General features: G+C 39.4%; 1 protein-coding gene across 5 annotated transcripts in view; it reads left to right on the top strand.

Moving 5' to 3' along the window:
* Src64B (Tyrosine-protein kinase Src64B) overlaps positions 1 to 17,034 on the top strand; it is a 255,864-nt gene that overhangs the window by 20,337 nt on the left and 218,493 nt on the right. For 3 of the 5 annotated variants that reach the window (XM_073983741.1, XM_073983743.1, XM_073983742.1), the window contains exon 2: positions 9,428 to 10,098. The gene's annotated coding sequence lies outside the window, so the exon portion shown is untranslated. The remainder of the gene's footprint in view (positions 1 to 9,427; positions 10,099 to 17,034) is intronic. The other 2 variants (XM_073983744.1, XM_073983745.1) reach the window with 1 other exon arrangement.

Below are 17,034 nucleotides of genomic sequence, written 5' to 3'. Positions count from 1 at the left end.
ATTGTACGAGTGGACGTTTTTGGACTCGATGATATTAAACACTTTCCTGGTCTCACTTTGCTGCAAAGTTTTGATAGAATCGATTACTCTTTTGGAGAGTTATAGTATTACGAGATCCAAAACTTTGACCAACTCAGTTGATCCTGTCGACAGTTATCATGCGATCCATCCTGCCAGACAAACAGATATACAGACAGACGGATTCTGCTAAGGCCCTAAAGGCTGAGGGTACAATTATTCTGAGCAACACTAAAAATGCAAACAACTTCTAATAGACATTTTTGGTTTTACTTTTCATATCCGGTTCGAATTTTATGGCTTCATCTAAGCCAGTCTAAAACGACCTTTTTCGCATTATTTGTTTTCCAGTCTTTAGCAATATTGTAGCCCGACCTCAGGCATATATGTCATACAAAAAAATCGATTAAATATAAAAAAATTACATCAGTATTGCTGCTAAACCATTGGGAGCTGAACCATGTTACCTTTACAGGAAATTTTCCCAAAAGTGCGCTTAACAATTCCTTGGAACATTGTAAATATGTAAAATGCTTCCTTCATGTTGTTTTTAGATCAAGTATATCAAACACTGTTGACACGAAGAAACTATTCTCATATTTGGCGTGGTGAATTATTGATATATTTATTAAATGATCGTTGGAAAATATTCTAGGTACACCGTGATAGAGACATTGGACAACAAAGGCATGTTCAAATGAATTGTGTATCACATTCAAGCGAATATTTTTTCAAAGATATCATTACGACAAATTTGAAAGTTTGGAAGATATGGAAACCATACCAAGATTGTGGTATTTTTAGATATTGCATACATTTTGTAGCGCTATTTTGTGCAGTTTTTCGAGTCGAGATTTTATAGCAGATTTTAGCAGTTTTTGACGCAAACAAATTCATTTTACGTCATTATTTTCTCCTACTGTTTAGCAACAAATTTGTATAAAATAGAACAAGTGAGCAAAGGCTATAGTCGGGACGGGGCCGACCATGTACTACCCTACACCACTACCCCTGTGCATAAGCTTTTCACTGGTAAACATTTCTTTTAGGGAATATAATCCGACTACCACCGAAAATAATATGCCTCTTTCTCTCTGGACCCCCATAAGTGTGGGATGAGAAAATTTGGTATGCTCATACATCATACTCATACTTGAACTTAGTTCTTACAACGACGCAGAAGAGTAAAGACGTGCTTCGGCAAAACTCGCATTTTAATCATTTCATTTATTCATCTTTGATTTTCATTTATTTCATTATCCATTTCATTTTATTAAAATGAGTTCGCTTTGTTAATAAACTTTAAATATGAATTTAACTAAATATAATTCCTTTAATTACTTTGTTTAAACATAAACTTACGACTTTTAATTGAGAAAGGAAGGAATTAGTGAACAAATTGTAAGACTCTCTCGGGATAGATATATTAAATCCCATAAATTTGGGATTTTACCGGGATAAAACTATATAAAAACTATAAATTTGGGGGCTCAACCGGGATAAAAGAACCAAACCCCGGTAAAATAAATAAAACGACGATGGTCAACTCGAAATAACCAGAAACGAAGCAACTTATCCCAGAGAAAAAACAACGTAGAAGTATGACGAAGTAATGTAGAACAAAGTAAACGTGTTAATGTAAACGACGTAACGACGGTCAAAAAGGCAAAAAGAAGTTTTGGAGATGAAATGAATAAAAACGACGAAAAAAGGAACGACGCAACGACGAACAGAAAATTATAGATCAAATAATCACTCATCATTTATTCACACAATAAATGTAAACGACGTGAACGAAGATTAGAAAAAATTACCGTTTAACGAGAAACCCTCTTCTTGCGAAAGTTGTATGAACTCAGGAGAGAATATAAAAACTTCGAGTGGAAACAAAACGACACAATAAAAAAAAGAAACAAAATAACCGTTGAAATGGCTGCACTTGGTGACTTTTCTGGAATTCGCAATAATTTGGCTGTTGCCAAACGAGCTGTTGTTGTTGCTTTGCATAAGTTTGTCTATGGTAGCGAAGGAGATCGTGGAAACAGAGGACGTTTGAGATTGTTCGATGGGTTTGAATACGACGAAACGACGGATGAGTATAAGAAGAAGGCAGAATACGTTCGACAGAATTTGAGCGCAGGAGATTTGGTGTCAATCTGCAACATGTTGGGAATTGCATATGACGTTAACGACTTGTTCCCACACATCTTTGCAAATTTGAAAAAAGGTTGCCTGTTAAGTTCAGCGAACATAGACGACGATTGCCAAACTGATGAAGAAGAAGACGTCGACGAAGAAGCTGCTTCTGCAACAAGTGAAACGATGGATCGAACAATGGTACCAAAGCTGAAAGACGACGACGATATTTCTAAAGCTGGTGATTACAACGAAGATTATGACAACTGTAATGAGGATGCAAATAGTGATAATGAAGTTATCGTGGGCGCAGAAAGGTATGCTACGACATTCGATGGTTATAATTCTAATGAGAGAAAAAGAACAATGATGGAAAGAAGAGTAAATTCACTCAAAGAAACGGACGAACATAAAAATGTAAACAAAAATCAAAATAACGAATATGCAATGACGCAATATGCAACAGATTCTAACGTCCCAAGATTTACAATGAATTTTCGCGATATTGAGGAATCAATTAGACCATTTGATGGCAGTGGAGTTTTATCGATTAGATCATGGATTCAAGAATTTGAGGAAACAGCTGTCATAATGGGTTGGGATGATTTCCAGAAGTACGTCTTTGGTAAGAAATCATTGAAAGGTCTGGCTAAACTTTTTGTATCAAGTGAACGAGGTATTACGTCGTGGCAGAAACTTGAGGAATCTCTTATCGACGAATTCGGAACGGACTTGAATAGTGCACAACTGCATCGACTACTGGCTGAACGGAAAATTGCCAAAGACGAGAATGTTCACGAATATTTTTTGAACATGAAAGAGCTTGCTTCGCGTGGATCAGTAGAAGACAGTGCTTTAATGCAATACGTCATAGATGGTATACGTGACTCAACATCAAATAAAATGCTTCTCTACGGTGCAACAAGTTTGAAAGAGTTTAAAGCAAAACTAAAATGTTACGAGACCATGTGGATGAAGCACAGAAGTATAGGTGAAGCAAAACAAAACATGCACAACGTTGGCAAGCAAACTTTCAAAAATACAAAAAAAGAGATGTTATGTTTTAATTGTGGCGCAAAAGGGCATACGTCACAAGTATGTAAAGACAAGAAAAAAGGCCTCAAGTGTTTCAATTGTAATGATTTTGGTCACATATCCAAAGACTGTCCTTCGAAACAACAAGCATCAAATGTACGTCGATTGGTATCGCAGGATATAATGAGGAAAGAAGTCAAATTTGGGGATCAATGTTGGTCAGCACTGTTTGACACTGGCAGTAAATTTAATGTTGTTTCCGAGAAAGTGTATATTCATCTGAAAAGGCCGAAGCTAATAAAATCGAATTTCCACCTAGTAGGATTTGGAAATAACTCTGAAGGAAATAAGGTCAAACCATTAGGAAATTTTAATTACAAGATTAAATTGGAAGGCGATGAATACGACTTAACATTTCATGTTGTTCCAAATACATGTAGCGACGTTGATGTGATACTGGGAACCGATATATGCAGCCAAGCCAACATAAGAATTACTCCAGATTGCCTGAAGATCGAGAAGATAAGAGACGCAGCACTTGCACAAGAAGAGGTGCACAGTGTAATGGTTATGGAGGTTTTCGATGAATGCAAGGAAATTGACCTGGACATCGACTCATCGGCTGGTAACGAAATGGTAAGAAAAGTGACGAATATGGTGCAAGCATATAGACCAAGCAAATGTAAGACGACGAACGTGGAAATGAAACTTGTGCTTAAGGATGAAACACCCATATTTTGCAATCCTAGACGACTTCCACTTCAAGAAAGGACTATCGTTGAAAATCAAATCGACAAATGGTTGGATGAGGGTATTATCGAGCATTCAGACTCCGAGTTTTGCAGTCCCATTGTTCTGGTGAAGAAACGAGATTCGACGTCGAGACTGTGTGTTGATTATCGAAGAATAAACAAGGTAATAGTAAAAGATCACTATCCGTTGCCGCTTATCGAAGATCAGCTCGATCGCTTGCAAAACGCCGTTATATTCAGCACGATAGATTTGCGAAACGGATTCTTTCATGTGCCAGTCAACGAAGAGAGCAAAAAGTATACGTCGTTTGTGACTCACAATGGCCAGTACCAATTCCGAAAAGTTCCTTTTGGTCTTTCTAACTCGCCGGCTGTGTTCCAACGTCACATAAATGCCATATTCCGAGAGCTGAATAGAGAAGGTATTGCCCTTCCATATGTCGATGACGTCATAATACCCGCAAGCAATTATGAAGAGGCTGTTGTCAACCTACAACGAGTTTTGGATACCTGTAGAGACTATGGATTAGACATCAATCTTAAAAAGTGCAGTTTCCTGAAGAGAAGAATCCAATTTCTGGGTAATATCATCGAAGATAGAAAAATTTCACCTGGTACGGAAAAAACGAAGGCTGTGATAAAGTTCCCGCAACCGCAGAATTTGAAGCAACTTGAAAGTTTTTTAGGACTCGTCGGATATTTCAGAAAATTCATACCGAATTTTGCACTGATAGCCAAACCACTCAACGATCTGCGAAAAGAAAATGTAAAGTTTGTATTCGGCAATGAACAAAAGTTGGCGTTCAATAGACTAAAGCAGTACATGATTGACGAACCAGTATTAAGCATATTTAACGAGAAGTTTGAAACTGAGGTCCATACTGACGCATCTATCGATGGCTATGGCGCAGTATTATTGCAAAAATCTCCAGACGACAACCTTTTGCATCCAGTGTACTACATGAGTCGAAAAACCACTGATGCTGAACGAAAATATACGAGTTACGAGCTAGAGGTACTTGCTGTCATTGAGGCACTGAAAAAGTTTAGAGTTTATCTCATTGGTAGAAAATTTAAATTGATGACGGATTGCAACGCTTTTACGAAAACACTGGATAAAAAGGATTTGAGCACAAGAGTAGCAAGGTGGATTTTATTTTTGCAAGAATACGACTTTGTGGTCGAACACCGCCCTGGCACACAGATGAGGCACGTAGATGCACTGAGTCGATACCCGGTAATGGTTATACACGACGATGGTTTGGTGGAACGGATAAAACGGCTGCAAGAGATGGATGAAGACCTATGTGCAATTCGAGAAATCTTGAAGGAGAAGCCGAACTACAAAGATTACTTTATTAAAAGTGGTATACTGTACAAGATTGAAAACGACTGTGAACTCTTAGTGGTTCCAAAGGGAATGCAGAACGAGATAATCAAAAATGCCCATGAAAGAGGACACTTCTCAATAAAGAAGACTAAAGAATTGATAGATAAGGAGTACTACATCCCGAAGCTGGAAGATAAAATCCATAGACATATGATGAATTGCGTTGCTTGTGTGATAACAAATCGAAAGCATGGAAAGCAGGAAGGAGAACTAAAACCACTGCCGAAAGGAGATACACCACTGCATACTTACCATATTGACTACCTGGGACCACTGGAAACTACAAACAAGAATTATAAGCACATATTTGCCGTGATTGACGCTTTTACGAAATTTTGTTGGCTGTACCCAACAAAGACGACGTCCGCCAAAGATGCAATTTCAAGATTGGAGCTACAAAGTATTACGTTTGGTAATCCACTTCAAATCGTGTCGGATCGTGGCTCAGCGTTTACGAGCGAAGATTTCAAAACATATTGCGACGAGGAGAAAATCACTCATATCAAAATTACGACGGGACTTCCTCGTGCGAACGGCCAAATAGAGAGACTCAACAGCGTAATTGTGTCCGTTTTGTCAAAGCTAAGTATCGACGAACCTAGTAAATGGTATAAACATGTTGGAGAAGTTCAAAGGACAATTAACTCTACGTATCAACGAAGTATAGGACACACACCATTCGAAATGTTGGTTGGAACGCGTATGAGAACTAAACAAGACGAAAAGCTGAAGGAGCTTCTTGAGGAAGAAATGTTTTTATGTTACGACGAACAGCGAGATCAAATACGCAAGTCAGCGAAGCTTCAAATTTTAGCCGTGCAGGATGAAAACAAGAAATACTACGATCAGAAGCGCAAACCACCACACAAATACGTCGTTGGCGACCTTGTAGCCATAAAGAGAACTCAACTTGGTGGAGGTTTGAAGCTTAAACCGAAATATTTAGGTCCTTATAGGGTCGTGAAAGTTAAACCTAAGGACACCTACGATGTTGCAAAGGCGTGTACTAACGAAGGACCGAAACAAACTACATCGTGTGCAGAATTTATGAAACCGTGGCCAAACGACTATATTGCGGAAGAAGACATTGAAGAAATTGTAAACCCTGATGACCTGCAGGATGGCCGAGATGTGGGATGAGAAAATTTGGTATGCTCATACATCATACTCATACTTGAACTTAGTTCTTACAACGACGCAGAAGAGTAAAGACGTGCTTCGGCAAAACTCGCATTTTAATCATTTCATTTATTCATCTTTGATTTTCATTTATTTCATTATCCATTTCATTTTATTAAAATGAGTTCGCTTTGTTAATAAACTTTAAATATGAATTTAACTAAATATAATTCCTTTAATTACTTTGTTTAAACATAAACTTACGACTTTTAATTGAGAAAGGAAGGAATTAGTGAACAAATTGTAAGACTCTCTCGGGATAGATATATTAAATCCCATAAATTTGGGATTTTACCGGGATAAAACTATATAAAAACTATATAAGCAACCAAAATTTCGTGACCATCCGATCAAAATTACGACCTGTAGCTTGATTGCAAAAAATGGAAGAATTGGATGCATTACCGACTATTGTGGTATCTCCCTTGTTTGACCACATTCGCCAACCTTTCTTCTTCCATTGACAGGCTTTGCCGTTGGAATACCCCTACTAGAAGCCGATACATTCACAAAGAATAAAACTTTGAATTTGTCTCCAAATGAGTTTTTCCCCATTCCGACCCCTAAATATTATCCGACTATCACCAAAATCAATAGGCTTCTTCCTCTGTGGGGTCCCCATCTACCCCCAAAATTTCGTCACTATCCGGTCAAAATTCCAACTTGTAACGTGATTACAATAAATGGAAAAATTCGGTATATTACTGAATTTTGCAATATCTCGGTTTGCTCACTTACGCCAACATACTTTGCATCAATATAAACGAGATCTTTTCTTCTTCCATTGACGGGTATTCCTTTTGGAGTACTCCAACCAGAAGCGGAGATATTCGCATAAGAAAAAAACGTTGACTTTTCTCCACATAAGCTTTTCGCTTATTCCGACTCCTGAATATTATCCGACTATCACCAAACTTAATAGGCTTCTTCCTCTGTGGGACCCGCATCAACTCCCAAAAAATTCGTGACGATCCGATCAAAATTGCGACCTGTAGCGTCATTACAAACAAATCGGAAAATGGGATGCATTACCGACTATTGCGATATCTCTGTTGTTTGAGCAGCTACGGCAACCTACTTCACATCGTTGTAAAGGTGATATTGTTTTTAAAATACCTCTTAAAGAAACAGAGATATTGGCTTTGAAACAAAACGTAGACCTTTTCTCCAAATAAGTTTTTGCCCATTCCGACCCCTGAATATTATCCGACCATGATTAAAATCAGTAGGCTTCTTCCTCTGTGGGACCCCCATTAACCCCTAAAATTTCGTGACGATCCGATGGGATGTATTACCGACTATTGCGATATCTCCGTTATTTGGTTACCTACGCAGACCTAGTTTGCATAATTGTAAAGAGGGGATCTTGGAAAATTTTCAACCAAAGCTGTGATATTCGTCAATATAACGAAAATCGCAAAAATGAAAATTGGGGTTTTATTTGCTACTATTGTGATATCTTCGTTGTTTGATCACCTACGAGCACCTACTTTACATCATTAGAAAGGTGATATTTTTACTTTCATTGTCAGGTTTTGCTTTTGGTATACCCCATACAGTACCTGAGATATTTGCTTCGGAAAAAACGTTGTCTTTTTATCCACCTAATATTTGTTGCCCTTTCCGACTCCTAAATATTATCCGACCATCACCAAAAGCAATAGGCTTCTTCCCCTCCGGGACCCCTGCCAAGATCCAAAATTTCGTGACGATCCGATCAAAATTGCGACCTGTAGCGTGATTACAAGGTTTAGATGGACAGACGGACGGACACACATAGCCAGATATACGACCATTATTTCGATGCGTTACAAACTTTTTGCCCAAAACCAACTTATAATACCCTCCCCACATAGTGGTGTAGGGTATAATAACAAAATTTTGGTGAAGCGAGAGAGACAAATTTCTAATTGCCTTTAAGATATAGTCCACGCAAAACCCTTCATACATTTTGTCCAATAGAAATTTTTCCACGCACGTCCATTGAGTGTAATGCCTCGGGACCTCTATATACATACATCGAATATGATACAACAAACATGGAGTATAATCATTACGGAATTCGTATTTTATAGTGGAATGAGTATAGGTGCAAACAAAAAATTTGAAAACATTTCTTAAAAAACTTATTAATGATGGACATTTTCTGAACAGAAACTTCAGAAAAAGATAAGTTTTCATATAAGTTTTCATTTCAGTTGAAATCTCTAATCCTAAAAAAAGTTTATGAGAAAGAAAATATGTAATAATATGTTACAGTAGCTTAAAAAATTTTGCGGGACCAAACTATTTCGCGTACGTCCCTGACGGTGTCTAAAGTAAAGAAACGTTTTTCAAGTAAAAAGTGTTAGAACTTGAAGATTCTTGCACGTAAAAGAACAGTGCTAAAATGTCATGATTTTTAATGTTAGCCGAAAAATGGGTATTTTGGAACCTCAATTACATTTTGAAACATTTCTTTGACACCTTGAATTACATGGTAATTATTGGTTATGGCTATTATTGTTAAACTACGCGGGTAAGTTCTTTATTTATACATTCTATCTGGTCTTAAACAAGACGACCAACTAATTTTTTATCACAACTATTTGTCAATTTTCACTAATTAATACATAAAAAGTGTTTTCCTTTTAGTAGTTTGAAAACAATTACTAGTCAAACTGTATACTTTATGGGGTCACCGATAAATATTTCGATGTGTTGAAAACGGAATGGCCAACAAATTAAAAACTCCAAATTAGCATCACTGTTTTTAGCACAGTTCCAGTTCCCCGTCATTGTTCAAGAAAATGTGTTTGTTTTCATATCTCGTTCATTCTTTCTCTCTCTTCGATGCTCTCTCTTGCTATTCCTCTCTGCATTAGTGATTTTATTTTTTTCCGAGTGTTGTATTAATGAAATGCATCCTTTCAATTAGGTTGATATTTGTGGCTATTACAACAACGACGACGAAGACGACGACGTCATCATCACCACCATCAACAACATAGTCATTTACAAAAATAACAACAAACAACATCAGCACCAGTACCAGAAATTGTTTATCGTGTTGTGTGTAACAAACAAACAAAACAAAAAGAAAAGTAAGAAAAAAAGGATCCTTGTGTACGTATATTTAATTCATATGTATATTGTGTATGTGTGCTTTAATTACAAACAATTTCAATAATATCAACAACAACAAAAGCAAAAAACAAACAGCAACAACGAAATTGTTAAAATATCCCAGAGTTCTGTTCTTGTTGTTGCAACAACTCTTCAATTGCTCTGCAGTCATAAACAACGATTATTACAGTAAAAACAACAACAACAACAAAAATAAACACCAAACAAAAAATTAAACTCATCACAGAGTTGTGCGGTTGTTGTTGTTTGTTTGCTTTATTTCCTGTTTGCCATGAATGTCATCATTAACTCATCCATCGATGGATAAACGGATTAAAAAAGGAATTTAATTGAATCGATCGCAGGAGTATATCGCATCGCAGACAGAGCTCAGCATAACAGGACTGGATATTTATTATTGCATAGCAACCAACCAATGGCAAAGTAGTTATCGTCACACAACCAGAACACAGTTAAGACGAGGTAAGTCCCACAGCAAAAAGGGTGAAATAATTAAAATTGAATAATGACATTTGTTGACAGTTGCCAAGTAAATTTTCACTTTGTTGTTGTTTACATATTTGTGATTTGTGTAAATGAATTGTCAATAGTAAAGATTGGCATTGATGGATTTTCACTGAGATGAGGTAGGTCATAGCCAAATGTTAAGTGATGATGACATGATGGATGGCCATGTGATGCTACAAAGAAATGACAGGTAATGGTTACTTAACGGATTTTAGCAATATACAAAATGAAGGACTGATTTTTAAAGCTTTTTATAAGCATTGAAAGAGTTTATTTTAATGTATTTTTCATTTCTTTATGGATTTATAAATATTCACTGTCCAGAGGTCCTTATTTTAACAATTCAAATAAAAACACGAACACTGAAATTCAACAAAAAATGCTTACTACTGAAATCCTAAAACAAACCCTAAAGAAACCATTTTTCCCATTACAAATATTTATTGTTTTGAGGTTACTTCAGTACTTTTTTGTAGTATCTACAAAGGAGGAAGGAAGCCTACACAGATGTAAGGTTATTCCAAATGTTTTCTCATTTCTCTTTCCCTTTCTTCTTATACTTCAATGTTCAAAAACTAAAGTTTCATTTTGTCAGTCTATTTTATTTTTAGAGTTCATGCGATTTCAAGTGCTACTCGTTTTTTTTTTGTAAACAAAAGAGGAAACGGAAACAAAAAAACGAAGATGAGAATGAAAGCAACATAACTAAAAAAATAAAGCTAAACAGTATTAGACTGTAAAAATTGTGTCAGATATTGGAAATTAAGAAGGTCGTAAAAGGTCTCTATCAACAAAAAGTCTAATATAAACTAATCAGTCTTTAGAAGACAATCTGAACTAATCTATCTATGAAATACCTTTTAAAAAATGCATATCTATAGAAAATCACTAAACTATCGGGATCTTCTGTAGATACGAGGCGTTCTCAGTGTCGTTTATAGAGCTTTTTTAAGTTTTTTTGCTATGGAACGACATCTCAGGGTCTTCTTTCGGCGGAATACCTTATTCAGAACTCTTTTCAGGGTATGTTTTGCTTGATGTTAGGTTAGGTTCAGAGCACCAAAATATACACTCGCTCCAATTGTACTCACAAGTGAAACTTGCTCGAATTCGAGCAGTATACTCTATACTCTCAGTTACTTCTATTTGCTAAATTTTACTCGCGAATGCAAAGTACTCACGAGTACGAGCACTTGAATATTACGAATTTTCCGAGAAAATAATAGAAAAAAATGCTCAAAATTGAGTAAGAGTTTACTTCAAGAGTAAAATGGAATCGAAAGATCCCCTGCGAACTTCCACCCTCCGAACTTCCATCCTTTATAAAATCGAGCAAATCGGACATTGGCTTCGCACTCTTTGAGTGCTTCTACTTGCGATTACTTTTTACTCTAGTGAAAAATCGAGCATACCGGAGCTCTGGTTAGGTTAGATTGACAGTTATGTACCTTACTCGGAGACCTTATGGTCCATTGTGTTCATTCTATAAAGTGCTGAAAGGCAAGTTATAGAAAATAGATGTTGGGGACAGAGAGATATTCTAAAGAAAACGTTAAAGAATCTAAATATTAACAAGTAATAAAGTCGGATTTGCCTTCAGCCTAAGTGAATAACCCTTTTCGGACATTTGAACTTGCCGACAAAAATGTGGATTATGATTACAGTTTAAAAGTGCTGCGGAGGAGTGGACCGACATAGTCTATTATGGAAGTGGATCTTATTTTGGGAGTCATATCGCGCCCACAAGGCATTTGAATGGGTCATCGTATAACTTTAATACCAGTATGCCAGGAAGCATGGGTTTGTCCATGGAAAACATAATATCAAACATATACATTTCCCAATGGTCTGCGAACACACCCTAAACTGCACTTAGGCACACATTTTGAACTTTTATGAGGGGAGGTATCCTAAGGAGAGGATCGATATGGGTCATTTTAGATGTTAAACTAAATTTTGACTAAATTTGGAGATTCAAATTTTGGACCAAATTGGTGAGATATTGTGAAATTCATTTTAGTGACATTTATTAAATATTGCGAGGAAGTACCGGAAGTTATGGACCGGTATTGCCCATCTTCGAACTGAAATTAAGTTGGGACAAAATATGACGAGGCCAAATTTTGGACCAAATCGGTTGATCAATTCGAGAGTTATCTATCGTTCTCTCCACCAACTACATATGGTGCCATAGGGGTTTTACCCTTTTGGGCTGTTTTCTCAAGGAGTATGGTCTTGCCCCTAAAAATACTCATACCGTCGTAATTGAGGCAGCGAAGGATTGGAAAAATATTCTCCATATTCGCATCTGATCTATATGTGGCAGACAACATTAGGATATGTAAAGTATAGACCAAATCAGTCACTCCTTGCACCAAACTTAGTTTCATGGGGCAATGCCGGTCCACAACTTTCGGTAATTCTCCCCAATATTTAAAAAATGTCACTAAAATGCTAGGACGATATCACTTGAATGGGGCAACCAATTTGGTCCAAACTATGGATCTCCTAATATCTTGTCAAAAAAGGGGTTATGGCCAATTACAAATTTTACAAATTCAAAAATAAAATTATTGGCTCATTTTAAAGTACAGGTGGAATAGAATATGTTGCACAAATTTCGAGTAGATCGGACAAAAATTAGCTGAGATATGAGCGTTAGAAAGAGAAAATTCATTGTGGTTTGTATGAAACATCGAAGTTTGAAACGCGGTTTTCTCAAAAATGCATTTTGGAATGCGGTGCCCACTGTAGCTCGATGGATCCGATGACGGATAATCCGATCTCCATATCGCTCATTTACTCAAAGAGGTTATCGTGCGCACAATTTTTTTGAACATTTTTGAAATTTTTGTGGGGGAGTTGCCTGAAGGACCGATATGGCTTATCCTCGAACTTAAATTAAATTTGGACAAAATACTACGAAGCCCAATTTTTTTGACCGAATCGGCAGGCCAGTTCGATGGTTATCTTGCGCTCCAACCACTACACATGGTGTTATAAGGGTTTTTTGCACCTTTCAGGCTATTTTCCCAGGAAGTTGTATGCGGGGCAGTGAATACAAGATGTTACAACAAAAATCAAAGCGATTAGAGAGCAGGTCCTAAACTGAACTTTTCCGGAATTTGTGTGGGAGGTACCCGAAGGAGTGGACCGATTGAGTCCACATTGAAGCCTGGTAGACATTTCACGATGTGTAAAGTATGGACCAGATCGGTTACTCTCTTCAAGGGTTATCGAACATTTTCGAACTTTTGTGGGGAGGTACCGGAAGGAGTGGACCGATATAACCCATCCTGGAACTTAAAGTAAGTTTGAAGCAAATATTACGAAAGCCAAATTTTGGACCGAATCGGTTGATCCGTTCGAGAGTTATCGTGCGCTCCAGTCAGCCAAACAGACAGACATATAGACGGACGGACATGGCTAAATCAACTCCAAGTTGTCTGAAACGGATTTCATCCAAACATACTTGGGGTCTAAAACCATTATTTCGATGAGGCACATTTTGCCCGTATGAAAGTGTATACGACGAAAAGAGTTATGGAACTTGCACTTGAAAATTTTGGGATTCATACGATGAAACTCATCATGCTCATTTGCTAGGTCATCTCTGCTGGGAAATTTCGGGTAAATACCCAAAATTATACCGAATTACCAAGCGAGCGGCTGCAGCTGTGATGACGTGCCTGAAAATGATATTAGCTAGCCAAACACTTGAGAGTGAGGACAGGTCTTTGAAGCGGTTGTTGTTGTTGTTGTAACAGTGTTTTTGTTATGTTTATTTGTTCGTTCCTCTGTTCAATCTGGCTCTGGGTCTATCTCCAGTTCCAGAAAAGTGGCTGCTTCGATGGGATGTAGCCACAGATCCACTGGAGTTAGATGGGTAGATTTGGCTGGGCAGTTAAAAAGGTGTTGTGTGTCGTGCGGGCCCATGCCGCATACTGGGCATATGTCTTGCACGGCGCGATTGATTTCCGCCCAATACGAATTTAGGCGACTGCAATATCCCGAGCGTAGTTGAGCCAAAACTACTCTGGTTTGTCGTGGCAGCTGACGCTCCTCAGCTGCGATAGATGGAGGATGTACTCCGAGTACTTTATTCACACTATAATTGCTTAAGGCCTTGGCAACTGCGTCCGCGTGAATGCTATTCAATCCTGCTTGATATGCTTGTTGATCTAGGGGTTCTCTCCTGTATCGTTGGACCTCTCCCTCTAGAGCATGGATATCCTTCCTGATCTCCCTGAATGGGCCGGGCCTACCCACAAGATGGTGATTGGGATAGCTCACACGGTAACACCCGAGCAAGTACTGCAACGAAAGCATCTCATTGTGTTGCTTTACAGGAAGAATTTTTGCCTTCTCATGTAGATGGTCCACTGAAGATTTGAGGAGGCACACTGTCGCTGTTCTCAGGGCGGCATTCTGGCAAGTTTGAATCTTTTTCCAGTTCGAATCACACAATCTCGGGGACCAGACTGGAGCCGCATAGCTTACCACAGACCGACCTATCGCGTTATACGTGGCCAACAAGGTTTCTTTATCTGCACTTTATCTGCCGGCCAGGGACTTGAGGACCTTGTTCCTGCTTTTCAACTTGTCGCAGATAGCTGTGGCGTGTGCGCACGACGTGAATGTAGTGTCGAATGTGACCCCTAAAATTTTAGGGCAGTTTGTGGTCAGAATTCTGCTACCGTCGACCACGACATTCAACTCACGTCCAAACTGCGCTGTCCGTGTGGTGTGGGGGAAATCTGCATATTCCTCGAATGGAAAAAGGTGGTAAGATCGGTTAAATAGTTGTTCAGTCGCTCACAGATGTCATCAGGATAGGTACCCGACGCCAGGATCGTGCAATCATCCGCATACGTCACGATCTCAATGCCGTCTGGAGGGGGTGGAATACAGGAGAGGTAGAGGAGATATCACCCCACCTTGGGGAACTCCCTGTTTCACTCTACGGGGTTTGGACTTCTTATTCCTGAATTCCACGTACGACTGGCGTCCACACATATAGTTGACTATCCAACGTTTCAAGCATGGCCGGAGGGTTGTCTGCTCAATGTCCTCAAACAGCGTGGAGTGCCTCAAAGCCTCAAAGGCTTATGATAAGTCAAGCGCCACCGTCACTGTTCCATCACACAGCCGTCTCTGGTTGAGTCCTTTACAGATATATGTGGTAATGGAATCCATGTTGATGATCGGCAACTTGATAGCTATTTCTGATACTGGGGATGAGCAAGGCCTCAAGTGTCTTTGCTACGGGCGACAAAAGCGAAATCGGTCTGTACGATTCACTTTTGCTGGCATCCTTGCCTGGCTTCCGTAGTGGGACCACCCTGCCCATTTTCCAGACTTCGGGAACAACGAGGGTGGCTAGCGACAAGTTGAAGACTTTGGTGAGATACTCGACTCCCGGCTCATCCAGCTGCTTCAATATTACCATGGAGATTCCATCAGGGCCCAACGCTTTGGATGATTTTGCGTTCCTGATGGCATTGGCAACATCATCCATTGTAAATTGTGGTGGTTCATCCTCGGCAGGAAGAGATCTGATGCGACGTAATACTCTTCTCTTCGCCCTGTCACTTTCGGGATGCTCGACAAACTGTCGATTGAAATTACTTGCGCACCTCTTCGGATCAGTCAACGTAACGTCGCCAAACGTGACTGAGGTCCTATCTTCCCTTCTTCCAGGGTTCGAGAGTGACTTAACCGTTGCCCACAATTCACCTATACCGGCTCCAATGTTGCAGCTCTTCAGATGATTTAACCATTTGTTCCGCTTATGCTCGCCGACCAGCCTGTTAACTTCCAGTGTCTGCTACCTGACTCTGGGGTCGTCGGGGTTGGTTCGACGAAGCTCATCACGCTCATTTGCTAATCCCGTCGCCTCTGCTGGGAAATTTGGTCTTACTTTGGGTATTCGACCAGCAGGTATATGGCGAGCAGCATTGATGATGTCTCGGAAGTTCTTTCCGCTACCCGAACATCAGAAGGATTCGGTAATTCTCTGAAGTGGTGATTGGTGAACTCTCTGAAACTCGGCCAATCAGCTTTCCCATGATTGACGAATGTGCGGCGTTCAGAGGTGATGAAATCGGGTGGTCTGCTGATTGAGACAAATATGGGGAGACGGTCTGATCCAAGGGAAATGACGGGTTGTCAGGTGACGTCATTTGTCAGACCAGGTGACACGATGGTTATGTCTGGCGAACTGTGACACGCTCCTCTAATTCTGGTAGGGGCGTCCTCATTGACCGAGCAAAACGTAGATCTATCAATCTGCTCAGCCAGCGCTATACCTCTCTGGCCGTTTCCGAGGGCCGAATGCCACATCTCATGATGCGCATTAAAGTCCTCCAGGACCAGACGATTTTATAACCTTTCAAAAGCGGGCTAATGTCAGGCTTATAATCTGATACACAGCTATTTCTCGGCGGGATGTATACGTTCAGCAACTCTATCTCGGCAGTTCCACACCTGACTGCTACCCTCATACATTCCATGTACGGGTCAGCAGAGGCAGGCTCAAACGAGATAGGTCTGTATTGAACAGACTGGTGCAAAAGGAAAGCTAATCCCCCACCTCCACATCTGGTTCCGATTCATAAAGTCCACTATTTCATCGATCTTACTTCGGAGCCCATTGCAATTAAATTGCAAAAAGGATGCATTTTCCGGGATTGGAATAACAACGGCTGGTGTTAAATGCTGCGCGTGCGGCTGCTGTTGGGGGGACTGCGGTGGAGTTTCGTAATCCGACGACTAAGGAGTTTCGTAATCTGACGACGACTCACTGGGAACTGTGTTCGTGCAGCATGCAGCAACATAGTCCCTATCGTAGTCCTTCGCGTGGGCAAGTCCAGAGCAACCCATTAGCACCTC

Source organism: Musca autumnalis, unplaced genomic scaffold (assembly GCF_047663935.1).
Source record: "Musca autumnalis isolate F117 unplaced genomic scaffold, ASM4766393v1 scaffold_4, whole genome shotgun sequence".
NCBI lineage: Eukaryota > Metazoa > Arthropoda > Insecta > Diptera > Muscidae > Musca > Musca autumnalis.
The sequence above is the reverse complement of the archived record's forward strand: the minus strand, read 5'-3'. Positions and strand labels throughout refer to the sequence as shown.